The sequence below is a fragment of the Euprymna scolopes genome, chromosome 41, assembly GCF_053919585.1.
Source record: "Euprymna scolopes isolate OS-2025 chromosome 41, ASM5391958v1, whole genome shotgun sequence".
In the NCBI taxonomy this organism is placed as follows: domain Eukaryota; kingdom Metazoa; phylum Mollusca; class Cephalopoda; order Sepiida; family Sepiolidae; genus Euprymna; species Euprymna scolopes.
In genome coordinates, this window is record NC_136522.1 from 46,397,911 (window position 1) to 46,425,898 (window position 27,988).

The window sequence follows — 27,988 nt, forward strand, 5'->3', positions numbered from 1 at the left end:
GGATAAAGCACTAAAACCCTGACTAGTCATCTTCAGCTATGAAGGACTGCGTGACGACGACGACGACGACGACGACGATGACGACGACGACGATAATGATTAATGCTAGGACCGCGAAATCTACGATTTGACAATTTTTCCCTTTCTTCCCCAGAACTGCAGGTCTTTGGAACTCCCTTCCGGAATTCTGCTTTCCCAACTGTACTGATATGCAGAAGTTCAAGTGTAATGTGAACAAACATCTTTCTACTCATCTCCCTTCATAATGCCCTTGCTAATTAAATCCCTGATAGTAGCCCCCTGCTTCAACGTGGCACTGTGCCTTGTTTGGGATAAAAATTAAAAAAAAAAAAAAAAAAAATTATGAGACCTGGTCTCCCGAAATTTAAGTTTCTTCTGAGTATTTGAAATGGTTTTAAGGAGTAAAACTTTCTATTTGAAAATTAAAATCAAATTTGCCTTTAATTTAATCTATAGCCATGAGACACTAATTTAGCCAGATTCCTGAATTTCGATTTCTTAAGATCATCTTAAATCTTAGAAACATCTATTCAAAATCATGTAATGGATTTGGATCAAAATTAGAATAAGGATTCTAGACATGAAGTTTAGCCCCATTATGTCTTGATTTTTATTTTCATAAAGCCGATAGAAAACTTGTAAAAAATTTGTATTCAGTGAATTAAGTCTACCTGTGCTGGGACAGGTATACTCCTAGTTCATACAAATAGAATAAAAGGCTTAATAGAGTTTCTCTTCTAAATTAAATAGAATATGTGTCATCCCCGTCCTCAAACTCGCAAGTTATTGCCCGTTCACTTATCTCTTCCCTTCCCACCGAAAACAATTTGCCACAAGCACACACAAAGGTCAACTGATGAGCATTCACACTTCACAAAATTCTTAATGCCGGTCATTTCACACCTATGAACTCTCCCCTGCCCACATAATCACTTATTTTAGCCCATCTTTTTTATTCATTCACCCTTAAACTCGTTTATATATCCTATCACCTGCTACTTTGTATCTATATCCACTTCAACCGCAGAGAGTTTTTATCTTTTCCACTTCAATTCGCATTTCTATATGACATTAGAAAAAACGGGAACAAGCTGGAGAAATGTGACGGTCTTGTTTCCGGAAAAATCCTTCAGTCGTGTTGACCATAAAAAAACTCTCATAATTTCTAACAAAAAAAAAAAAAAAAAAAAAAAAATCATATCGTTTCTCCTTATCCATTTCCAAAGCCTAATTCCAATAAACGGGCACGGATTCTAGAACAAAGAACGTCGTATTATTTGGATTATTCGGACTACTGTTCTCATCTTGAATGTTTTGGTTGATATAACATTTGAATTCTTCAGATGTATCTTATCGAACGCGGGAATATGCACGGAATTTCGTAATAAAATAATTGGTAAAATTCAGTGGTAAACTTACTTTGTTCTGAAGGTTCAAGGTTCAATCCCCAGTGCTGGTGACACTCAAAAATACAATAGCGATTTACTTAGAACTTCCACCCAGTTATAGCTAACGGAACAAGACCATACTACCCTAATTGATTAGATAAAAGATTTAGTTCGAAATTCCGAACGCAAGTCATTATAGCAACCTTTCCAGTTGTACAGCGTTTTTTGTTGACCTAGAGAATATTTCATATTGAATGTGATAACTAGGGCTATGACAAGAAAATATTCTTATCATTCTTTTGAGTCTCGAGTGTATATCCGATACAGTTAGACTCATGCAATAAATCGAGAACCACATCACTATCTAAAAGCATATAAGATATTAAGTGATATATACTCGAGAGTCAAAATAATGAAAAGAACATCCTCATGTGATAAGCCTCAGTTGTCTGGAAATCTCAACCTTGGCACCCAAGTTCATATTAAATGTAGTTCTCTATCTCTAAGACGGAACTTTGTAAAAAATTAAAGAAAAATTATAAAACACATTTTGATTTTATTATTATTTAATAATAAATAAACAAAATTATTTAAAAAAATATCATTTGCTAAAAATATAATCTAAAATATAACGAGGGATTGTTGCCGGGGGGGGGGGGGTAAATACTGGTTCTTCATTTCCGATTTCAGCAACGGCAGCCATTATCAAGTGGATGCTTTTTATTTTAAAATTCATTCCCTTTTTTTAGTTGTTCTTCTGCCGTGATTCATTATTAATTAAATACGGACAGCATAAAATAATTTGGGGTTTAATTTTTTTCATGGCACTATACATATATACACACACGCATGATACTCATTACTGTATCGGATTTTTACACATGTACGTGGAGTCTGGTACGGCATTCAGCTTGAGTGAGTTAAGCTGATTTGTAATGCAGGAGGGAGTTTCTAGGGAATACCAGATTCACGTAAAGTCCCCACTTGCATGTATATTTCGGGCAGAGGCGATAGCGACGTTAGCTTTTGCACATTTTTCTTTGCAGGGAGATGTCACTTACTTTTCACATAGAGCGCTTATTATTACGAAATGGTCATCCATCTAGTATTGACCAGTCTCTACATACCTTAACTTCTGTGATCAAACGAGAACCAAGTGTGTTAATATGATTATGTCGTATTTAATATGATTAATGCACGTTGCGTGTATTGTTGTTTAGATTACAGAGTCTTATCTATGAATATTTATCATAAATATGACCGTGCTCAACACCTGAATCAGATCGGTGGTAACATCGGCCAAAACGTTGTGAAAATAACGTCTAAGATAAGAATGTTACTTCAAATAATATCAAATAATATGCAATAACCATTGTCAGTCACCAGTATCTTGACGACATTATGTTTTAAGGGATGGTCACGTGGACGTGGTGATATACAGCGTCTGGTATTTCCAATTGGCCTGGCTGGGATCAACGTCGATTAATCTTCTGATTGGAGTGACAATGTGATTATGTGTACATATTTTTAATACATGTATACGCATACAACGCATCCCTTTATACAAGTGCGCACACATAATAAACACACATGATAACCTTTATACACGCGTAATACCCTTTATACATATTTAATATATTTTATACATACGCAATACTCTTTATATACTCACGTAATACCCTTTATGTAGATACAATACCTTTTATGTACACATAATGCACTTTATATACACATAGTACCCTTTGTACACACACAATGCATTTTATAGACGCGTAATACCCTTTATATACGCCTATTACTCTTCATACACACATAATACCTTTATACACACGTAATAATCAGTATACACACTTAATACCCTTAAACAAGTAATAACCTTTTATACATGTATTTGCATGCATATATACACGCATATATCCCTTTACATGCCGATCATGCGAGTGGAACTGCTGTAATCGTTCACCTGTCAAACTCATTAACGTTTATTATCCAGAATTTTTGTTTACAATTTGAATTAGCATTATTTGTTGGATAAGTATATATGTTCATTGTTCAATACGTCGTCTATCGTGATATTTTTAAAATAAATGAATGAGTTAATGGATCGGATAAAATACGTAAATGATGAAAACGGTTGGAATTTCAATTTTTCATGGCAAATAACACGGAATCATAATTTTCAAACATGACTAGCTAATCGGAATAAAATATTGATTTAGTCGATTCATTGCAATTCACGTCTTAGAAAATACTACTGACTTCATTTCATATATTACGTGTTACAATTTTAGACAATTTTACTATTATTTCATTAAGAATTTATATTGTTTAGAACAAGTGAAACATGTATGGTCCCCCGTAAGTGCACAGTGAACAAGGCAAAAAAAGAGACTAAATCCATCATTGCCCCCCCCCATTTAGTCTTCAAAGTCTCCAAGGCCTTAACATATTTCAATTTGAGTTCAGCACCATGCAAATCTGCTAAATAGACATACGCAGAAAATTTTGGCCAATATGGTAAAATAGGCAAAAAAAAAAAAAAAATGGAGTGTTTTTATTAGCCTTGAAACAGCCCCTGGGGCACACCCAAGAGTTATCGCGAAGTATAGACAAACAAAATTATATAGAAATCAGTTACAACTTTTCAGAAAGTTTTATAAAATCCAAGGCATCATTTTTTTTTAATAAGCACAAAAGTGTCGATTTTAGCCATCTTAACCCGAAAAACACTCTTAGGGGGCAACCGGAGTTTTTTCGGAAAATCCGTCCTCTTACTTTTTTTTTTTACACATATCATGTTTAATGTTTGTGCAAAATTTCCAAAAATTCCAAGTTGTAGTTATTGAGAAAAGTGCGAACAGACGAACAGACGAACGGACGAACGGACAAGGGTGAATTTACAGTTCCACCCTCCTTTTTTCGGGGGAGGGGGCAAAAAACATATTCTCATCTTGAATTAATAAGGCACTTTGTTTTCTCCAAATGTTCACAGTGGAATTAAATAAAATGCTAGAGAATGGCTGAATGAATATAGAGTAAGAGAAATACACAGGGAAGAAGAGATATGTACAACTTGTTCAGTTAATTAGAAATCACAAACCTTTTTTGTCAAACAACCAACTTTTATATCTAATCAATAATTTAGGTTGTATTTGACGGCGTTAAAATCTTAAGTAACCTTGGTTGACGCACATTTAGTCTAATAATAAGTAAAATCAATGATTGGATTGATAAAACAAGAGAAACGAATTATTGTTTACTTTTTTAAGCTAACATGTTTCCAAACTGTATCGATAGAGATAGCCTCTAGAAATACAATTAAACACTTAACATATCTACTTCATCCACATTATACAAAGTTAGATATGCGCATGCGTTAATAGATTTGTATGCACAGGATTCACTCCTAAAGTAAATAATCGATAATTACGAATTTTGGAACATAGTTGGTAGACGTTAGTGGTCGTTATGTGAGATATATTTATTTCAGTTTAGTTTTATGCAAAAAACGTAAAAAGCTATTCGTAAAATTCAAATACCTTATATATTTGCGAAATTTTATGAATACGATATAAGACATCGGCTATTAAATATTCGCTAAATGTCAGTTTCTGTTTTCCAGTTTTTAGAAAGGCACACCATTTGAAAATTCGAATATTTCAGATTTACATTATATTTCATCTACACTCATTTGGAAACATATTTAAATTCCGTGAATTAAAATTTTTCTTACGACATCTTATACCTTAAATTTTAGAAACTTTTTTAGAATCCAAATCATGTAATGAATTTTGATGAAAATTAGAATATTATATACGTTTACAGGGTTTAGTATAATTTTTTCTTGAGTAAAAGATACTCCAACCCCGACTTTTCATTGTCTGCTTTGACTGTGTACTTCGCACCTCTGTTAATATACACAACACACTGGATTTCTCCTTACATGCATCCAGAAACAAACACAATCCATCAGCACACATAACTGACACAGATAACGCAGACGACATTGCTCTGTTCGCAAATAACACTACTGATGCGCAAACGCTATTACGTGAGCTAAAAAAGTCTGCAAATGACATTAATCTTTACGTTAATTTGGACAAGACAAAATTCATGACTTTTAATGAGGAGGGGGAGATCAAAGTTCAAGATGGAACAACACTGAAAAGTCACTGAGTTTACGTATAAGAGTAGTAGTTGATGGGCAAAAATCAGAAGCTCACAGTATAAATGCTGGAGTCCCTCAGGGGTCCACCCTGGGCCCAACTCTTTTCCTGATCTACATTAATGATCTTCCAAATCACATCCTTACATCATTCGTAGACATTTTTGCTGACGACACTACCATCTATGGTAGCACATCTAAGACAGTAAACGACCAAGTTCTCTCCCTCTGATCTTGATCACGTTGTACAATGGGGAAAGGAGTGGCTGGTTACTTTTAATGCATCTAAAACCAAGCTTCTCTCTTTACATCATCAACGTTCTGATCCCCATCTGGCATCAATTAAAATGAATGGCTCTCGTCTTGGTGAGGCCTCAAGTTTTGACAAGCTTCTGGGCTTGACCTTTACTCCTGATCTTAAATGGAATACGTACATCAAATCTGTTGCCAAGGCCGCTGGAAAAATGGTCGGATCCTTCTATCGATCCAGTAGATATCTCACTGCTGATGCAATTCTCTATCTATATAAGAGCCAGATACGTCCAAGGATGGAATACTTTTGCCACATATGGGCAGGAGCTGCTAGAAAAGACTTGTCCTGCCTTGATAGGGTTCAAAATAGACTTCGTGGCCTGGTGGGAGATGACCTTTTCTCTTCGCTGCAACCTCTATCTCACAGAAGAGATGTTGCGAGTTTGTCTCTGTTTTATCGTTATTTTCATGGAAAGTGTTCGACTGAGCTTCAATCTATGGTCCCCCCTCGCCAAACTTTCACAAGAAACACTAGACTAGCTGAAAACATTATCAATAATTTTCCCCACTCTTTATCTATGCCTAAACCTAAACATAGATTCCATGATCAAAGCTTCTTTCTTAGAACTGCACGCCTGTGGAATTGTCTTCCGTTTTCCTGCTTTCCAGATGTCTATAATATGGTTGTCTTGAAGTCCAACGTGAACAAGTTTCTGATGAGCCGTTCCACTTAAGTTAACAAATTTACCGAACTTCCATTACTATCGATTACTATATTGTCCTTTTGACTACTCTACACTCTTTAACCCTTATCCTTGAGTGGCCTATCGGCCTTGATAAGTGATGACGCCTATGTAAAAAAACAAAAAAAACAAAAAAAACCCTGGTATCAACATAGATTTCACGGAGAGAGATATCGAAATTAGCATCTCAAAAACATGGGCTGTATTGGATAAGCTGCGGTCAGTATAGACTTCAAGGCTGACTGACAAACTGAAAAGGCAGTTCTTCAGAACACTGGTGGAGTTTGTCCTTGTTTACGATGCTAAAATCTGAATATTCACTAAACGATTAGAAATAAAGACGGCACGTATACCTGTATGCTATGAACAGTGTTAAATTTATCTCAGCAAGATCACCCAACGAAGCAACAATTATGACAACCTACCTGCCGTATCTACAACCATCAGGGAGCGACATCTATGATTTGCCAGAGGAAAAGCAAGAATTGGTAAGAAATGTATTGCTGTGGACTTCACGGCACCAGCGCACAAGCATCGGATTACCCAGATCCACGTACACCCAGCAAATTGCACATGACACCAACTGTGATTCTGAAGATTTTAGGCAGCTGATGAAAGATAGATAGATAGAGAGAGAGAGAGAGAGTGAGAGAGAGAGAGAGAGAGTGTGTGTGTGTGTGCGTGTGTGTGTGTGTGTGTGTGTGTGAGAGAGAGAGATAAACTCATGAGCAGAGATAAAATGTGGAGCAAAAATATTCGCTGTCATGACACACGTATTTAATCTAATGATTTTTTAAAAAAAAAACATTGTTAAAACTATACTCGATTTTTTTGGGGAAAAGTATGAGTTTTGATTTAGTTGAAACAAATGTAACCCAAGAAGTTTAGATTTAACGCGATCAAATTCTGTATATAGAAAAGGAATTCTCTGAACTTAACGGGCCAACATTTGCACGGTTTCTTGCGGCATTTCGTCATGCAATAATATCACATCTGAAACTGTGGAAGACAATCTAATCAAACCCTAACTTTCTTGTTCCAATCGACTCCTTCCACCTTCGCCTTATTTCGAAAGGAGTGTGTCACTTTAGATAGGTTCAGGTTGGATTAGATACGGGTGGCGGACAATAGTGGACGAGAGGTACAGATATCCGTGTGCGGCGCACACCTGGTTGTGCCGGCTCAGTCGAGCACCTGGTCGTTTACTATGATGGTCGATCTTACCCAAATGTTGGCAGGACAACATCAGTCAGGTTCTTTCCCACGGTGACGATGGGGTTGAAGACTCCCGACACTGAAACCACTGTTTAGTGAACGAATTAACGCTCCTAACTCCAACCCTATCTTCCTGTCTCATACATACATAATACATAAACACACACACACACACACACACACACACACACACACACACACACACACACACACACACACACACACACACACACACACACACATATATTGATCTATCGTCGCCATTCGCTATAGATAATTTTCTCAAGTCTTTCTCTTTCTTTCTCTATCTCTCTTTTTTCTCTCTCTCTAACTTCCTTATACATCCCGTCTTCGCTTATCTTTCTCTTTGTCACACACACACACACACACACACACACACACACACACACACACACACACACACACACACACACACACACACACACACATATATATCATTAAATATGATGGACAATTTATGTCGTCAGCAGATATATCTGCTAGTTTATAGTCGAAAACACATATAGAAATAATGAATGGGTTTAAATCTCTCTACCACCAGTGATAATAATTTTCTACACTGGTAATTCCATAAGCATGAAACACTAGTGTATTTAACTAGAAAAATAATTGTTGATATTTATTTAAGAATATTATAGTTATAAAACCCTCTTAAGAAATTAAAGTTTAATCCATTTGAGGACGAAGCGGTCAGTTTAGCGAAATTAGGACAAAGTAGTCAATTTTAGCGCAAATTCAACATTCAAAGTTACGGTCGTTGAATACTCTGTATGACTGTTTACTCTGAATGCCCGCCATCATAGCACTTATGGGTACTTAATTTCCTACAATTTATTTGTTAATTTTCTAGTGGAAAGATGCTAGTCTCAAGGATGTCTTTATAGCTGGGTTCGAATCTGCCGAACGGCAGTAATTATCACTCCCTACAGTGATGAGAGCGTAAACATGAAGCACTAGTATCTACAGGTATAAAAGCAATTATTGATATTCATATTAAACAATTATATATATATATATATATATATATATATATATATATTTTAAAAACTTACATTATATTATATTTAAAAAAATTACATTTTATTATATTTTAAGAATTACATTATATTATATTTTAAAAATTACATCTTAAAAACAAAAATTGCATTATATTATATTTTAAAAATTACATTGTATAAACAAAAATTACATTATATTATATTTTAAAAATTTACATTTTAAAAACAAAAATGACATTATATTATATCTTAAAAATTACATTTTAAAAACAAAAATGACATTATATTATATTTAAAAAATTACATTTTAAAAACAAAAATTACATTATATTATTTTAAAAAGAAATTATTATATTATATTTTAAAAAGAAATTATATTATATTTTAAAAACAATATATATGTATATATAGATATATATATACATACACATATATACATGCATATATATATATATATATATATATATATATATATATATATATAGTTTTTCGGAGTATGTTAAAAAGAAACCAATAAAATGCTCCATCGTAATAATGCAGATTCGATTTTTTGAACTGTCTTCATTTCGTGACTTGTCCAAGGCTTTACATGAGTTGTAGAGGCCTTTTCTAAACAGTAAAAATCTATACCCATGTCAATGAAACCAGGTTTTTGGGATATTTATAATGTTTTTAATAAAGACATCATGGTGTAGATGCAAGTTACACAAATGTAAAAATTGTCCCTGAACCGTGCTAATTGTTATTGCAAACACCAAGCGAATTGTGAAGCGCAATATCTTAAATTAAAATGGTATATCCGTTTGAATCATACAATGTACGTTCACCGCCTGTTCTTCCTGTCGGTGCGCAGAAGGGAAAACAAGGGTTTAATTTTACTATAGACATTTGTGTGAATACGTACTGGAAAATCTCGAAAAGTAAAAAAAATTAACCGATTTTTTTTTTGTATGTAAGTATAGTGTTTTATCAAAGATAAACCGATGGAAAACCGAAAGTAAAACTGTTTAAAGAATAAACCAACAAAGTAAGTGGGTAACCAATGATAATTCAGAATAAAGAAAGAAAGAAGAAAAGAATGTAAAAATGTTGTAGGATAAGTTTTCAAAGAAAGGAAATAGTTTGCTAAACACTGTTGTCGTTTTTTATTCAAGAAAATATAATATATTGCTTTCAAATATAATTAATGAGAATATTCGTAAACATTTTGGTGCTTTTTTCTTTATTGTTGCTAATATTGATGTTCAAGTAAAACCAATACTATCTACTGAATTGCCATGTCACAGTAATGAAAACAGCCAAAACTTACCCGAAACGATGAGGGTGATATTAATGATTAAATGAAATAGCTTTCGAAGAAATTGGAAATGTTAACTATTTCCCTTGTGTTTACGTCACATGTCACGTGATCAAACAAACATAGCCCCAATCATTTTATCATGTACTCATTGAAGATAGAAATAATTGTGACGTGACAATTAGGTATATAACATTGGTTATTGTTGCGATTGACAAAAAATGTAAGGAGTTATCATGTTTTTTGTTAAAGATTAAATATAAACTTTTCGGCTGACCGATTTCACTACAATAATGAAGAAGCGCCCTTTTTATCGGCAAACCTGTACAATGAAAGACCTCATATATTTTTGGTACTCTTGCATAACTTGACCCAGATCCTCGGGATTTTTCATCAATTATGATTCGGGCTTGACTGGCAGTCACCGGACAAGCCAAGCAATGTAACAGATGCAGACGAATTTCAAAACAAACAATCTGAAAAAAAAAATAGAAATATAATATAAAATAACAAAAACCTACTGCAAATTTACTGAATATATTTTTTTTCCAGAAAAGCCGCATTTTGTATTATTTATTTACTTTTTTTTTTCGCAATTGTTTTATAAAAAAATTGATTTTTTTACTGTAAATTGTTAGGTGAAAGTTTTTTCCAAGAAAGCTTACATTTTTTAAAAGAAAATTGGCAGTAAACGTTTTTCATTGCAAATAGAATTTTTTTATTATATAAAAAAAGATGAATGCTTTTTATGAAAACTGTAAATTTTTAGGTGAAAGTACAGAGTTTTTCTTTTATTTTCAAGAAAATGTACAAATTATGTTTTGTCACCACCCCCATTAATTATGCAAAAAATGTCGATTTTGTATTTCAACATTTGAAGAATGCTTGGATTAATCGTGACGATCGTCATAGATGGCCTGTCAGTTCAAAAATGACGTCATCGCCATAGGTCCTAGCAAACAAAATAAGTGGAACTGTCGATAATGAGCAGACATTTTTCACAGAAAGCGTTAGAAAACTTCAAAATTGGATTAAAAAGATAAACATGATACGGAAACTCATCCCATATTAAAAATAAAAATAATAATAATAATAATAATAATAATAATAATAATAAAAAACGAATTGAAAGGGAGAAAAGTTGTTAAAAGTTTAAAACGAAAAGGAATACGATTTGATTTGTATGAAACTGAAGTTTATTCAATAGAAATAAATAAAAATGCACAATAAATATTTTTTAAATCAAAAAAACAATATTTTAAAAATCAAAACTGAAAAACAAACGATAAATTAGTTTAACTGAAATACAAACGATAAATTAGTTTAACTGAAATACGAACGATAAATTAGTTTAACTGAAGAACGAACAATAAATAAGTTTAATTGAGAAACGAACAATAAATTAGTTTAACTGAAAAACAAACAATGAATTGGTTTAACTGAATAACCAACAATAAATTAGTTTAACTGAATAACGAACAATTAGTTTAACTGAATAACAAACAATAAGTTAAAAATTAAATTCAAACAAATTTTAGTATAAACAAAGTTACTAAGATCGAAATATTTCAAACATTGAATATTAAAACTTTTCAAAAATCTGTTGTAGAATTTAATTAAAAGTTTGAATTTTCTTTTTCTGATACTTATTTACTAATATTGTCATTCTCTTTGCGACAAAAATTGTTTATAAGGGAATTCGATGAACTCCATATCAGCATTTTTTTTTATTTGCTGAATAGTGTGACCCTAATCACAAGAGTCAACATGAAATAATCGATTTTGATCAGCCAAAATATTTAAAATTATGTACATGGCTAATTTACTCTGATGAATCGAATGTAAAAAAGAATCGCATTTTGTAAGTTTGTTTAGATGAGACAGAATTATTAGTTATATAATTTGGGTATAGCAGAGAACCTCTGTTAATACCCTGAAAGTAGCTGTTTAATTCAGCTATTTGTTCAACAACCTCTCTCCCGGATATTAAATTTTTGCAGCTATTGCATTTCAGTTTTTTGAAAACTGCATGACAGCAATAACGTGCTAAGTATAATATAACAGAAATTACTTCCTTGCATTGATTAACATCATCTTTTGTTACATCTATGTTAAATTTATAAACATGTAACTCCTGCTCTCCTGTCATTTCATCCCAGTTAGTTTCTTTTGAATTTTTCAATTCAATAGTTCGATTATTAATTGGTAAACTCAATTTTAAAACTGACAACATTCTGAGTTTTTTTTTTCACATTCATACATCTGACGTATCGATGTATTATACTGATCTCCACTTAGTTGTCGATACTGGCCAAATCTTGTCTCAAGGTTATATGTCTGAAACTTTCCTGGTAATATATACACCATGTTCAGTACATTTATAAAATATTTAGTCAATTCTAAAATTGCGTAAGTAGTATGGTGCAAAGCAGTATGTGTTTCCTTTGTTAACTTACTAGTTCATCCAGGAATGCTATTCCAAGATTCTAATCAGTGACAGAACACATTTAGGAAACTATAATTATCACTATTTAATGTAAGTGGATTAGCATATTTATTACGAAGTCGACAACCGTTATATGGTGTTTTCACATTCAGTATTGTCCACCAAATATAAAATATTTGAATGTATTCTGCGATTTCTGCATAATTTGGCAAGCATTCCTATTTTCCTAAGGTTAGCAAACCTTGAATAGTATATTCGTTGAAAATTTGCAAAACCAAATTAACATTTTGCCTTTCAAAAGTAGTCGGAGAAAAAGCTTTCGAAGTCAACTTATAGCAATATTTCACAAGTGATTGAGATTCTAGGGCATAAAGTTTATGTAAACTAGAAAATGGAGCACATTGGATCTTATCTAATTCATGATTTCCATTATAACAAAACTTTGGGAACATCATGTATTTACGTCCATGTTTCTAATGCGTTCATCTTTTTGGCCAAGCCAATTGTTTCTAATGCATTTTGATATATACACTGAGTCGAATAAGAAGAAAAGAGGGCTAGACGTTCTAACTGGATGGGGATATACAATTGAAAGCTTTGATGGTCTACAAAAGAAAGGCATAGCTTTTTTATTTATTGCATTATTATCTGTTATAACAGATAATACCTTAAGCCCTATATCTTCTAAGCCAATTATTACACGTTTAATCATGTCAAATAAGTTCTCAGCTAGAAGAGATTTAGTTGGCATAACATGCACAACATCCTTATATTGTGAGAATACACTGCTAAGCATAAAAGCAAATACACTTGTGGCAGGTTCATTGCTGTTGTTAGCTAAGCCAACAATTTTACCACCTTTATAATCAAGATAAGGTTTGAGATGTATTTCATCAACAAGTAAAGATACTGTGATATCATTCTGCGTTAGTAATTTGAACTTACTTTTAATATACATGAGAAAATTGTTATCGTGTTGTTCAATGACATGAGTCATAGAAGTTGATAAGGTTAATCTTCGAATGGTTGAATAGCATGGTAAAATTACATTGTTAGTGTCTCTTAACAGTCTGTACACTCTAGGGGAGCAGTTATATAATAAGGAAGAAAATACCATCATTTCACTCGAATAATTAACCTTATTCATTGTCATTATGTTAATTTGTTCATATATGAACTTAATGGCATTAAAATATTTAAATGGTTCATCTTGCACTAATAGCAAAAATGATAAGATTAATTTTAATAAAGAACTTATATTAGAAGTTTTCATTTTCTGTTCTTCAATGTCCATTTTTTCATGTTTTCCATCAAAATCTGCAGAGTATTTTCCTCTGTTACATGTTTAGGAATTCAATACTGCCCTATAGCACTCATTTCCACATCACTACAGAATACTCTAACGGCCAAATCCGGTTCAATCACCATAGACATGTTTATTTTTGGGCATGGGCATCTCTTCATATGGCATATAATGATGGTATTGTCTTGCCTAACAGAAGTCCAATAATTTTTATCTGTAAGCGTTATTTTTTTTTCTAAATCATCAATATTATGGAAAGTTTAACGTTTCCGTAACTCTAACTCGTCAGAAACACTTTCGCATAATGCACACTTAAGAACAGAATTTTCTAAACGCATTTTCTTTGCGTTAGGAGACTCTCTAGAAATGGTTGATGACGATAAATAGGAGGGACAGTTTGGTAATATTCGAGGAATAGCACCATCCTTAAGATAGGGATTTTTAATTTAACACTAATTGTCTTTCCAGTTCTTTCATCAAATGCTGATGCCTCTCGCTGTAGGTCTTCAGGTCGAAAATGAAGTTTACATACCCAAAGAAATAGAAAATCGTACCATGTTTGACTTAATACAAAAAAAGAAGAAAATTACATGACAAAAAAAACGATAAAATAAAAAAAATAAGGTAAATGTGCAAAATTAGTCCATCCTCGAAAAATCCTTTTAAATTACCACTTTTATAGGTTTTCGGGGACGCTGAAACCGAAAACAACGTTTAAAATTACGGCAAACTGGTAGTTTCCAAGATATAAAGAGATGTTAGTTAAAAAAAGGGGGGGGGGATAATTAAACCTAAAACGACTACCCACTTTATGGCCATTTTTTTTTACATGGGCAACGAGCAATTTTTTTTAAAATTACATTTTCGCCTCAAACAAAGCGAAGTGCCTCTTCGATGTAGCAATGAACACAACTAAACGTAAAATGAGCACCTACAGTTGACCCCCTCCCCCCGACAAAAATTCTGTTTACACTTTTTGAAAGGGGGTGCTCATTTTATGTTAAACTCTGTTCATTGTACGTTGACTCCCAACCCCCAACATTAAGGTGGCCATGCTCATTTTTCTTCGTTTTTATTTGTTAAAAAGAACCCCCCGCCAAAAAAAAACAAAAAAAAAAAAACGATGACTACATAGTGGGTGCTCATTTTACGTTAAATTTTTAGAGAAAAGTGACCTCCCATTTTTTAAAACTAAAATTTCTTCATATCTTGGAAACTACTCATTTACTGTAATTTTAAACGTTATTTTCGTTTACAGCGCCACTAGCAGTATCAGAATTTTGGAGGAATTTTTGACAACACTAACACAAAACTGCGAATAACATATACAAAACTCGTAATTTCTCCATTTAAAGTGGGTTGTTTATTTTCTTTATGGAATATACTTCCAAAATAAACTATTAAAATTGTTTAAAAAATAATAGAAATATTATTTTTTTTATTGTCGGCATTTTGCAAACACATTTTTTTTTTCAATAAAAAATAATATTTCTATTATTTTGTAAACAATTTTAATAGTTTATTTTAAAAGTATATTCTCCAAAATTCTGACACCTACAGTGCCACCATTAAATATTGCGCAGTAAAATAGTTGAACCAGAAAGATAAATGATTTTTCTTATTTAGAATTATTCAAACAAGGAATTCCGTTTTTACGATATCGCTTTTATTAAATTGCTAGGTGAAAGTACATAATATTTTCACCATACTCCCCATTTTAAATAAGTTTCTAAATAATAATTTATTATTTCAGCACATAACTTAAATTGCAATAAAAAGAAAGGATTTTACTCCATCTAAATATAGCAGAGTACCTATTTACAATGCCTCCCCACGGGACAGAGTTAAACACCAGGACCGTTTTTTAACGTGGAGAAAAGGTACAAAAATAAAAATGGTCTAAGTCGTGAAGGATTTCTCCTCCACCGAAAGAGAACGAGAAATGGAAGTGCCGCACCTAAAGAACAGATACTACACTTTGATATTGACCAAAAAGGCAATCAGAGAAAGTGTTAAAATGTTTGAGATATTAAAAAAAAAACGCGCCTTTTTTATTTTTATTTGTTTTTTTTTTTTAGGACGTATTTTAATATAAAAATGAAAGTATGTATATAAAAAATGAATTTATACTTTCTTTTTATTGCATTAATCCACTGGTAAATTATTTCCTTTTTTTTGGGAAATGAAAACACGGTAACTTTTGGTTCATTTTCGTAGTTACCTCGGCATTTTGGAACTATACATCTCGACGGCATGTTGAAATTTATTTAACCCTCCAAAACTTTAAACCAACTTCCGGACATAACAAGAACATAGAAACTGAGCCCCCCTTAAAAATATTTAATTATTGATGTTTTTTGCATTTTGGTTAAATTTGTTAGTTTGAAATCGCTGATAATCTGCTCAAAAAATTGAAAAAAAAAAAAAAACGAAATTAGAAAGAACTTCCAGAATTTTCCCGAATCTTCGGGATCAATTATGGTTAGGGATAGACCAGCAATTACCGGATTAAGCCGTGGCTACCATAATATGATGGCCTAGCGACGACTATAATTTAGTCTGGTGACGTTATGAACATCGGTCTGTTGAAATTTGGTCACGTGTCTCATGACTAAACAGCCTCGTCAGACCTTGCAGAAGTGGTTGTTAGTATTAGGATCCTTATTAGTTCCTAATACTAACAGCCGCTTCTGTAAGGTCTAACGAGGCTGTTAGATCGTAAACATGGTCCAACATGTGAAACATATATAATCAAACAGATAAAACGGTAATAAAAAATAAAACTTATATATATATATGTATGTATGTATGCATATATATATATATGTGTATATATGTATGTATGCATATATATATGTATATATGTATGTATGTATGCATATATATATATGTATATATATGTATGTATGCATATATATATGTATATATATATATGTATGTATGCATATATATATGTATATATGTATGTATGCATATATATGTATGTATATATATGTATGTATATATATGTATGTATGTATACGTATGTATATATATGTATGTATATATACATGCATGTATATATACATGTATATTTACATGTATATATATGTATATATATATATATATATATATATATGTATTGTTATATTGGTAGAGAGGCTGATTGATATCGGTTGATAAATTAGGAAATAATCATAACGGAATAAGAAATAGTTTTTTTTTATCTCTTAGGGAGCGCCTACGGCGAACGGTGAATTTAAATTCAAATATAACTATGAAAGCATGCACCCCCCTTGCCTTCGGCGAGCGTGAATTTAAATTCAATAAAAAAATAATAAATAATAATAACAAATAAATAAACGCACTAGCGTTCGAGGCGTACACACACCTCCCTCCCCCCTCCCTCTGAAAATGGAATACACGAGAGAGCCCACTATCAGCGAAGCTGGTGAAAAGTGAAGTCGACACGGACGAATAAAGAAAGCAGTTTTTGAACTGAGTGTTTTTTTAACGGTGAAAAACGATAGCGTTCGTACTAAAAAAAAATTGAGAGGCACGAAAAAAAGATAGAAAAGAAGAGACTGGGGAGAGCAGCGAACGTTGTCAAATGGACCGGTTCTTTTGTTTACGCTTGAGCGAATAATGAATAAAAAAAAAATAACAAAAATTCGCTATGAGCCGGTGATGCTCAGGAATGCCCAAAGCGCAGCGTAAACAAATTTCCCTGAAATAAACAGGAGTTGAATTCTTTCGGCCGAGAATAGACATCATGGAAAGTTCACGGCGAAGATATTAAAGATGAATAAGAAGAGGGTTGCAACGAACAAAAATATCGTCATGTCGACGGACGTCCACATCCAAGAAGTAACCAAACAGGAAAAATCTCGCGAATGATGAACTTTGCGGAGACATTATGAAACATTATGAATTTTTGTCACCTTGTTTTCTTTTTCTTCTTTTATGATGTTTCATTTTTTCATCATCCGACCTCACCCCAACCTATTGCGGTGTGATATTAAATTTAAGGATTTTGAATAAAATTCGTGTTTTAAAATTCTAGCGTTGTGTCATTCTTGCTTTGAGTTTGAATCGTTCGGAACAAAATGTGCTAATGAGAACCTCAGACAACTTATCTAATAGGTCACAAATCGTGGCCAACATTTCTTGTCATTATTTTATTTTTATTTTTATACGTAGGGTGAAGCGCTGGCCTAGAGTCATAAGATTCTTACCAGGGGACATCCACCCCGACTCAGCTTAATACCAGTCCGTAACAGTATGTATATATATACATACATATATATATATATATATATATATATATATATATATATATATATATATGATTTGACTTTGCCATAGAAGCACCGTTTTGCCAATGTTACAAATTTCTATATCATGCTATTAAAAAAAAAATTCTCCATTAAATTCCTCACGCGCGTCTCTACACTTTAGAATCTATCTTCTATTGAATGGATTTTATTCCACTCTTCAACAAAAGACTCATCTACAAGAATATGCCTTTTTTTCATGTTTTTGGAGAGACTTTCATGTTTTTAAAGAGACTCCAAAGAACACCTTTTGTAATCTCTTATTTGATCCATCGAATACGAACCTCATACTCTCACTGGATTTCTGCAACACAAATTATTGGACATTGCTGAGTATTTTTCACTTTCCTTCAATAACTTTTATTGCATGTGTAAGCATAAAACACTTAGGTCTGTAGATAGAAAAAAATATTAATATTTATTGAAAAAATATTATATATATATTGAAAAATATTATATATTGAAAAATATTATATATATATTGAAAAATATTATATATATATTGTATATAGATAAACGGATGAATAGGTAGACAGATAGATAGATAGAGAACGAGATTTTGAAACATGATATTCTATCAACATACCGATACCCGTATTAAGTCGGGTGTGTATCGATATGTATTTTTATTTTATTTCTTTATTTCTTTATGTCAAACTGCTTTGCAGCTGGGTGCATTATACATCAACCCTTGCTTTATCATACCACATCTTTGTCTATTATTATTATTATTATTATTATTATTATTATTATTATTATTATTATTACTTTTTTACGGCCATGTACGCGTGCGTATTCATTCAACGTCACCTGACATACAGGTGTGCTTTGATTGCTTGCGGCAAAGGGGCACTAGGCGGTGGACTATGATGGGGTTGAGTGGCGGTTAACACACCACGGGTTTGCTGGTAGAGAGAATAGGCAGGTAAAGAATCCCTTCCTCCAAAACGGGAACTGTCTTTTTTTTTTTAAATGACAAAGGTAATAGCTTCAGGTGCAATAAAGAGTGTAGAACAAAAATATTCAATTGAAACGTATCTCTTTCTTTAGCTGCGCCTTTATAATCTACGCGTTTATCGATAAAGTCTTATTTTAACATTATTAGTATTGATCACTAGGAGTTTTCACACAGGCCATCAACAAAGATTTCTCTTGAAGAACAACCCGTAGTGTTCCCTGAAGTCTAAGTGACAACAAGTCTCTCCAGATTTTCAGTACTCTCCACCTCTTTCGATAACTATTTGCAAATAAATTTGTGTCATCGCAAAAGCCGTTTACCGTTGATTTCCCGTTGGCAACAACTATTGGCCTTCATTGGAATTTGGGTTGCATGAACCTCCTCAAGGTCCCAATCCTTTTCGCACTCATCCAGTGGAGGGCTAGTTAGTGCATTCTCTTCTCGGCATTTCCATCCTTCCTAAACCTTCGGCTATTTAGTGTGGTGCCTGTCGTGTTAACTCTATATATTATTATTATTCTTCTTCTTCTTCTTCTTCTTCTTCTTCTTCTTCTTCTTCTTCTTCTTCTTCTTCTTCTTCTTATTATTATTATTATTATTATTATTATTGCCTCACAAGGAGCTTTCACACAGGTTATCAAAGATCTCTCCTTGAAAACAACCTGTGATGTTCCCTAGAAGTTGAGTGACAACAAGTCTCCCCAGATTTCCAGTACTCTCCACCTCCTTCGAGAACATTCGCAAATGAATTTGCGTTATCACAACATACGCTTACCATTGATTACCCGCTGGCAGCGGTAGTGGCAATAAGCCTCCCCAATGTTTCGGTTCTCTTCGCACTTGTCCAGTCGAGGTCTGGTCAGTGCTCTCTACTCGGGATTTCTATCCTACTTGACCCTTCTCGGCTATTTAGCATCACTCATTTTTTTTGGTGGGGGTGATGGTGGGCAATGGGAGGGGATACAGAATTTATAGACATGCAGCTTCAATGTTCTTGGTTCCATATAATATATATATATATATATATATATATATATATATATATACGCTTCTTTATGTTTTACCCTCGCAGTAGTTTGTCTGACCCGCGCATGTGGCTCATGTTTATTAGTCTTTTTGCATTCAAGAGTTTTCATTAATATTTCAGCAGTTTTCATTATCGTTATTCGTTGTATTCTTTTCTCTGATTCCAATTTCTTCCATTCTGCTATCAAAGCTTTTCGGAATTGTCCCGAGTGCCCCTACTATTATATGTCTTCTTCTTCTTCTTCTTCTTCTTCTTCTTCTTCTTCTTCTTCTTCTTCTTATTATTATTATTATTATTATTATTATTATTATTATTATTTACTCAATATATATTTACATTCCATTAAGGTGAAAATTTGAAAATATTTTAATATTTATAATTAACGGAGATTATAACGTAGTTATAAAAATAAAAAATAAAAACGAAATCCTTAAGTGATTTTTTTAAAGACGGCGTCTTCCGCTAGAAAACTCCAAACAATCAGATGTTAAAATAAAGTCACCTATTAATTCAACACATTCATAAAAAGGGCGAATCACATACATAAACATAACAATGAAGATGAAATAAAAGTCAGAAGAATCTTCCCATGTAGAGAAACTATTGACTAATAGAAATATGAAATTGGGGAAGGAATAAGAAAGAATCTAGATAGACAAAACGTTATATAAATCTATAAAAGCACCTGGTAAAAATTCCAGACAGAAGTCGCGGTGTTGCTTAATTGCCATAAATATATTTTAAAAGCTTACTACCTAGCTGTATTCACGTACTGATCCCTGTTGGCGTAAATTCTAATAATAATAGTCGATACATAAAATATATCTTATAACATTCAATGTGAATACATAAAATAATGCTAACAAATAATATCTAAATAAAAAAGCGATACATTCAGTCGTGCGAGATAGCCTAATTGTAGGGGGTTACGCTTCTTACCATGGGCCCCGATTTCGAATTTCGCTAGATTCAGCTACTCTGATGAGCTGTAGACGACGAAACACGTGTCAGTGGATAATCATATTTTAAATATATATATACACACACACACACACACACACACACACACACACACACACACACACACACACACACATATATATATATATATATATATATATATATATATATATAATCGGTTGACTGAGAATAAATGCTTGGAATTGTAAACTTTAAACACATACTAAACTGTTGATGCGAAATAGAAAACAAGTATATACGCGTGTGTAAACATAACGTCACCTGTTAATTGGATACATTCACTCAAAATCAATTTCTTACTAGTTACAAAAATAGATAAAAGATTTCAAGTAAAGGTCAGCTAAATCTTTGTTTGTGAGAAGTTCAACCATTGGCCCATGAAAACTTTAACCCGTGAATGGAAATAACAATGCATCTGATTGGTTTGCTATCAAGACTAAACATCACGTGGATAGTGAAAAACACGAATTCCATGAACTTACGAAGATGAATCACTGATGTCTGTATGTAGTCTAATTCCCATAAATATATTTTACTACCATACTAGATAGATCTACTAACATAGTAAGCGCTTTGGCCTGAAGACGAAGTCTCCCTAAACCGGGTGTTTACAGAAACATGTACGCACATATGCAGCCATAAATATTTGTATACATAAATTTAATATACCTGTTCTGTAAACTCATTGAGCACTTTTTAGTTTTAGTGAATGTATTACTAGGAAACCAAATTACACTGTCATAATATATATATATATATATATATATATATATATATATATATATATATACACTAACATTTCAGCCCGGCGTTGCTCAGGTGTTTAAATGTGTATGTTGAGCCCCCCCCCCAAAAAAAAAGTGGTAGTAGGAAGGCAGGCTCGAACCCGTATCGCGAAGGGGGAAAAGAACGGGGGAAAGACCTGACGTCTTTGCTGTTACGACCACCGCCAAAGCGAAAAAAATGAGCCCCTCCTGTAGAAAAAGGCTCAGTTGAAGGTGAAGATATTAATGGTTTTAGTCAATTTTTCGATATTTGTCGTCTGAAAGGTCGAAATTCTAAACCATACTGATTTTGTACAAATCTGTCGCCTCTGTCAAAAGTTTTATGCAGACATGCAAGCATACATACATACATACATACATACATTTATATATTGGTAACTAAAAATTTTCGACCCAAACCGATTAAAAAGCTTGCCCTATCTCTGAATACCCTCTATGCCAAATTTCAAAGGTTTAGACTAGAAATTGTCTCAGTAATTCGGTAGAAACCGCAGAGGTCAATTTTTAAAAAAACTTTGACTCCTATTATGACCCCTTAACATTTATTGTTTTGGGCTCAAATCAAGTTATTAAGTCAGATACATGTCCAAGGAACTTATATATAATATTTCATGCGTTTAGACCCAAAATTGTCGGAGGAGTTTGGTAGAGTTATCAAAGGTCAAATCGTTTAACTTTGACCCCTTAAAAGCCAAATTCCTGGCCGAAAACGGACTACAAAGATTTTCACTAATCTCAGTACCCTGTATATCAAATTTCGTGTCTGTAGACTGAGAATTGACAGAGTTATTGTGTAGGAAAATGTACACAGACACAAAGACACACAGACACGCTCACTTTTATACATACTAGCATGGGTGACCGGTGTTTCCCGGGTGTTTTGAGGTGTATGCTGAGCAAAGCAAAAAAAAAAAAGGTCAATTTTTTTAACTTTGACCCCTATTATGACCCCTTAACATCTATTGTTTTGGGCTCAAATCAAGTTATTAAGTTAGATCCATGTCCAAGGAATCTATATCTAAAAATTTCAAGTGTTTAGACCCCAAATTGTCGGAGGAGTTTGGTAGAGTTCTCAAAGGTCAAATCGTTGAACTTTGACCCCTTAATCGCCAAATTTCTGGCCAAAAACCGACCACATCGATTTTCCCAAATCTCAGTACACTGTTTATAAAAATTCGAGTCTGTAGACTAAAAATTGACAGAGTTATTGCGTAGTAAAATGTACACAGACACACAAATACACAGATACACATACACGTTCACTTATATATATATATATATATTAATGACAAATGGTCTATATTCTAAATTTTTCAAAGATGGCGTAACTAAAGAGAAAACAATTGCAACTTCTTTTCCGATTTTCGAATTTTGTAATCATGCCCATATTCCTTTATTTGCTTTTAAAGTTGACGAGTTTCTATTCTTCTGATGAGTCAGTGCGGAAGCCTCCTAATTTTACAAGCTTTTAGAAATGGCCGTTATTCGGACCTAAAATGGATACTCGCACCAAATCCGCTGCTAGGTTCGCTGGAATAACAGTTGGATCATTTTATTGCTCCAGAAAGCATCTAATTCTGCCTTTTAAAGATAAAGTGCTGTTGTCACATCTAGGGGTACAAAACCGACTTCGAAATTTATTGAGCCATGTCCACTTCGCTCCTCTACATCATCTTTCCCACTGATGAGATGTTGCTAGTCTTTCTCTGCTCGATAATAATTCTTATAGTATGCTGCTCAACATTAAGAATTGATGATATAATATTAAATTGAATTAAAAAAAAATTCTTAATGCTGCAATATTTTAAGTTTACTAGAATATATTGTCCTTTTCTTTTCCATGTTTAAGCTTAACCATATAACTTTTCATGCTCGCATTTTTCTATTGTAATAGTATAAATCATTAATCCTCAACACAAAATTTCCAAAACCATTCTAACGATGTAAAATCTGGAATCATATCCAAACTCGTTCAAGAACCAAGCCTAACAAACATCTCTCATTCCAATTAGTTATCCATCACGACAATTACGTTTTCGAAAAGAGAAAGAGATACCCTGTTTACGATTAGTGTCTATTTCCCTTCAATAAGCGTTGCCTTAATAATTTATGTACTCTACTTTCTTATGGTCAGGTTTTATGTTTTGCTCGACCCTAGGAAAAGGGTGGGGGTTGTAGGACCGATAGAACGACCATCTGCTTGGTGACCAACCTGTCAAGGGTTTCAGAAAGGATTATAATGCCTGACAAGGTTGCCCACTTCAACCGGAAGTGCTTTTCGCTGAAGCAGAATAAGATTTTAATTGCTATTATTCGTCTGGAAAAAAAGTACCCCTAAATTGGGGTCGAGACCTTTCCTTCGAAATATATGGGAGCGGATCATGTGGCCGAAATATTTGTTTAGATATCAAATGTGATTCCGAATCCGATTATTTACGAATGTCTGAATATTTAACTATAAAGTTATACATTTCTAAATAGCTATATATCTATAAAAATGAGAATGTGTGTGTGAGAGGACAATTCCCAACCTATATACTCAATGAATCTACAGACTTAAAATATGGTTTGTAGGATATTTAGACATGTAGAAAACTTTATAATCGGTCATCATCCGTAGAGTAAAAAACTGCTAGTGAGGTACAAATTGAAAAATTGGTACTTGGGGGTCATTCGATTTTTATCTGTTTTTCACCTGTTTCACGAGGTTTAAAAACACTTTTTAAAATGTGGCAAGCTGGTCTAATGGTTATCGTACTTGACTCATTGTCTTTAGGTTTTGGTTTCGATCTCAGCTCGAGTATTTTTGTAATGTAGTAGGTCAAACGCAAGAAAGTGTCGATCTATCTACTTAGTTATCTATTTCTGTATCTATTATTCTCGGTCTATCTATCTATCTAACTGGAGAGATGAATGGAAGATGAATATGAAAATATTTATAAAATCTGTCAAAATATGGTAAAATTATATTATAGACGAAGTTTACCGGAAGGTCTGGTCAGCTGATCGGATCTACGTATGAGTCACGTGATTGGATTAGCTGGAGATCATCGGAGAGTTGGAATTTGGACGTTGAGCAGAGCGAACAACCGTGCAGATCGTCCCTCCTTCACTGGGGAGGGAGCTAACGTGTGTGAAAATAGAGGCCTAGAAGTAAAGATATTCACTTTCCATTATTCTGCGATCGATACCTGGAAAGTGAATAAAAACTATATAAATATATATATAAAATCAACCAGCGTTCTTGGGAGTGAATGAATATTCGTCCAAACAGGTTCCAGCCTCCTCTCCAAGAGCAAGATGAATTCCAGGTGGATAAGATCAACGACGCATGTCCAAAATACATGTATTCCCCCCAACACGCGCATATGAACAATTAGATATAAATATATCATAAATAGACAGCAAAAATATAAACTAGGGTTCAAATAGTGAAGAATCACCAACAATAAACGTTTAGTGACACATATACAAATCAGGATGAACCCTGTGTCCCAAGTACACATATCAATATTTAGACGATTATACAACAAACACTGTTTTCGTACACAATTGTATAACATATTTTTTTAATTACAAGAAGGGAACTGTTGAGAAATAAAATACTACTTGCATGCACATGTCACAGTTTGTTTTCGTTTTTTTTTTTTTAAATCTCATTTTTGTTAAAGGAATTCAACGTTATGTTTAATACCGGGTAACGCCGGGTACATCTGTGAGTTTAACTATGAAGAGATCTTTTCTCCCGATTCCCGATTACCCATGCTAAATGTACAGATAAGTTCGCAAATGTAAAAATACGCTTGTGTAAGTATATCTATAGATTTTGGTTTTAGTGGTTGTTTAAAATCAATAAATATTAATTTTATCATTACTATCAGCAATGGAAGATTTTGGTTTGCAGCCAAAACAAACACACAAGCAAAAATAAACAAAGAAACAAAACAAATAACTAAAAAAAAAAAATCATTTTTTGTCATGTTTTCCCTCAACAATTCAGATTTTAATTTATTCACTAATCAGATTTAGATTAATCTTCGCCGCACTTATACATATATATATACACACACACACACACACACACACACACACATATATATATATATATATATATATATATATATATATATATATATAACTACTTCATTTACTCACACAAATTTAATATACGAAAGTATAGATTTATGCGTAAACTTTAAGTATTTACTTCAAAAGTGCTCAATACGTAGGTAGAGCTAGTTAGTAATTTATAAAATATATATGGCGATTAAGCTACACTGAATATTCTGCGTTTCATCCACTGTAGGATTCGTCAGGCTTACGCATAAGCCTGACGAATCCTACAGTGGATGAAACGCAGAAAATTTAGTGTAGCTTAATCGCCATATATATTTTATAAATTACTATATATATATATATATATATATATATATATATATATATATATATATATATGTGTTTATATATATATTTATATATATATATGCTTATATGTTTATATATATATATGTTTATATATATATATATTTATATATATATATAAATATATATATATACATATATTCATACACACACACATGTATATATATATATATATGTGTGTGTGTGTGTGTGTGTGTGTGTGTTTCATAAGGAAGTAAATTCTCTCTATATATGTATATTTATTTGTATATATCTATACACAAACACAAGAAAGTGTCGGTCTATCTATTTATTTATCTATTTCTGTATCTATTCATCTCGGTCTATCTATCTATCTATCTATCTGGAGAGATGGATGGGAGATGAATATGAAGAATATTTATAAAATCTGTCAAAATATGGTAACTCATATTGTAGACGAAGTAAGTAGTCTGTCTGTCTGTCTGTCTGTGCCTCTGTCTCTGTCTGTCTGTCTCTCAGAGAGAGAGAGAGAGAGAGAGAGAGAGAGAGAGAGAGAGAGAGACAGACAGACAGACAGACAGACAGACAGACAGACACTCTACTTACTCATGAAGTATAGTCTGGATGCGAGCCATTAAAATTCCAAAGTTGTAAATCCTTTAAATACTGAGTGTAAACAGAATTCAATTAAAAAAGATCCTTGCGAATTTGTGATAATGATGTCTGGCCAAGAGCCAAACAAAGCTATTCTCTAATCTCATTCTTCCCCCTTTCCTTCTTTCGCGCCCTTTCTCTCATTTACGCGCACATTCTATTTCTCTCTCTCTCTCTCTCTCTCTCTCTCACACACACACACACACACACACACACACACACACACACACACACACACACACACACACATATATATATATATAAAGGAAATCGCTCGAGGCAAGTCCTGAAGCTACTTTATGTAAGGAACTAGCGAGTACGTAATTTGATTATTGTAAAGATAGGAGATGCCTATTGACCTCAGTCTTGAAAAGACCCAGTCTGTAGACAGAAAGGAAAGCAGTGAGCAGGAAGAGAGTTCCACAACCTTGCAGTCGTTGGAAAGAAGCTGTGTTACAATGAGGCATTAAAACAATGAATTGATGGAGACATTTACACCCACGAACCGCACAAGCTAAAACAAAGGAAGTAGAGAATAGATCAGATAATAAACACGCGATTATAGTATTTGTAGTAAAGACTGAGATTAGCAACATCACATCTCGGTGAGAGAGATTGCAGAGAAAAAGAAGTGTGGGGTTAATCAAATTACAGATACGTTTATCAAGAACCTTCAAATGGGACAGAGCTTCACCAGTCCAAATATGACAACATACGTGGTCTGATAGTAGATCTGTAGAGTTAGAAAATAGCCTATGGTGTGATAAAATGTTTACAGCGATAGAGAGAATCAGAAAGAGCAATGGATTTAATATATGCACCTCAAGAAGGATTTGATGAGAAAGAAAGACAAACAAGTTTTAGAATCGATTTCTCATTGAGAGCAGCGCCATCCATAAGAATCTAAGGAAGAAAAAAGAACAAGCTTGCGGTTGAAGAACAATAGTTGAGTGCAAGACAGGATTAAATGAAACAAGCCACACACACACACACACACACACATATAATATAAAGCTGAATGTCTGTGTGTGTATGTGT